Source organism: Gossypium hirsutum, chromosome D07 (assembly GCF_007990345.1).
Source record: "Gossypium hirsutum isolate 1008001.06 chromosome D07, Gossypium_hirsutum_v2.1, whole genome shotgun sequence".
In the NCBI taxonomy this organism is placed as follows: domain Eukaryota; kingdom Viridiplantae; phylum Streptophyta; class Magnoliopsida; order Malvales; family Malvaceae; genus Gossypium; species Gossypium hirsutum.
This window is the reverse complement of record NC_053443.1, coordinates 24738565-24740560: the sequence shown is the minus strand read 5'-3', so window position 1 is coordinate 24740560 and position 1996 is coordinate 24738565. Positions and strand designations below refer to the sequence as shown.

General features: G+C 31.5%; 1 long non-coding RNA gene across 1 annotated transcript; it reads left to right on the top strand.

Annotated features, from left to right (window-relative positions):
* Nucleotides 1-440: 440 nt before the first annotated feature.
* LOC121219117 (uncharacterized) lies at nt 441-1554 on the top strand. The gene is made up of 2 exons (XR_005915839.1): nt 441-704; nt 1221-1554. It is a non-coding gene; the product is annotated as an uncharacterized lncRNA (long non-coding RNA).
* The last annotated feature ends 442 nt before the right edge of the window (nt 1555-1996 follow it).

The window sequence follows — 1996 nt, the reverse complement described above, 5'->3', positions numbered from 1 at the left end:
TCCTAAGAGTATCTCTAAGCATGATATCAATAATATCCATAAATTCAATCCAAGATCATGCTTAGAAGAAAAAAAACATCAATAGGCAACCAATTTAATAATTTTCAATGAAGTATTGCCTTAGAGGTTACCCATCCTTCATTTTTGTGTGATAAGAGCATTTAAATACTTTTTTATTTTTTCCTTTGTCACATCCCGAAAATCAGGTTAGTAGAATCGAGTTTTTAAATTGAAGGTTTGTGTTAGATATTGTAAATTAGGGTCGTAAATGAGTAATTAAAGTATTAGAGTAACATAATCGGGTTTTTATTTTATTAACTAGCTTAAAACAAAATTTAATTTTGAGGTCTAATTTGAAAAAAATATTTTTTTTAATTGAATTAGGACCTTATTGAGAAAGAGAAGAAGTAAGGAGTGACTGGAAGGGCAAATTGCCCAATTTTTTAAATTAGTCTCCTACAAGGAGAACAGCTACCGTCTTCCCCTTTTTTCAACACTCAAATCATTAAAAAAACTTCTCAAAACCTAAAATCAGAGAGTTTCTTCAAAATTAATTCATTAGTTCAGATTTATTAACCTTCCAAACACCAAAATAACCCCCAAATTCAAACAAAATTCGTGTTTTCTTCCCCAAATTCATCATTGTTCTTCTTGAGTTCAAATCCAGAATTAGAGTTTTTGATCATAGTTTTCATCAAAATAAGGTAATATTCTGAATTTTTAGGATTAAATGAAGAGTGTGGTTAATTCAAATCAAATTTTAAACGATTATTTTTGGTTTTGATGTTTTTAAAGTAAGCTTGGATTCAAAAATGGAAAATCTCATAATCTTGAGTAAACCCATTTGTTAAACTTATTTTTGATTAATTATAACTTAATTAGAAGGTATTTAAATTAAATTTGATAGTTCATAACCGGTTTTTTAAGAATCAAACATTTTCCCCTTTAACATGTTCTTGAAAGCTTGAATTTTCCAGAAATTTTAGAATCACGGATTTAGGTGAAATTAATGGTTAAGATATGAAATTAAATGATATTTAGGATGTTTGAAATCGAATATAAAGATTAGAAATGAGATTAGAAGGTTGAAACTTCAATTTTGACAAAACTAGTTAGTTTTCGGTAGTGAGAAAGGAAAGGCTTGAATTGTGTTTTCCTTATTTTTTGGTTATGATCAAGGATATTTTTTATGAGTTTGGAAATTTTTTATGTGTGTAAAGTGTCGCGTCAATCGGGAGCCACTACGAGTAAGTCTAAAGGCAGGGAAAATTTTGTTTGAGCTTTCGGTTAATAAGCAGAAGCATGATCGGTGACTGTCTGGAGTCGCTACTGGTATGCACGATTCATAGTGTTAATTGGGAATTTAGGAATAGTCTAAACCTCTATCCTAAGCTCCAAGTGTAAGTCTTTCTTATACCTTTCACCTCGTTGTGAAATTACGCTTAATGAATGTCAAGTTGTGGAATGTGATGCTAACATGACAGGTAATATAAGTGAATACTTGTATGTGGTATGAGATAATCTGATTTTAATGCACACATATGTGGTTGGATATGTGGTGGCTCAATGAGTATAGTTGTGGCACTTAAAGTGCAATTAAATGTGAATTCAATAAGAATGCATTGTGTACAAATTTGTGATGTGAATTGATGATGATGAACAGAGATTATGTGCATTAGAAAATTAATTAAATGTGTGTATTTGCGAATATTTTGGCCTTGTGATCTCTTGAAACCGTTGGATATAGTTGGCATGCCATAAGATTGTGAGTACTCACATTTGTATTTGTGATTTGGGCATTGAGGCCCTGGGACAGATTAGAGAGATAAGAGAAGGTCGAGCTAGGCTCCATTCATCGGGACATGTTGGTGTATTGGAGAGTGTTTAGCTTTATGCTACACTTATGAGATGGAAATCCTTTTATCCAGCGTGTGGTGATAAAGTCCACTTTTTATGTTTCTATCACATCCCAAAAACCAGATTAGTAGAAATTTGG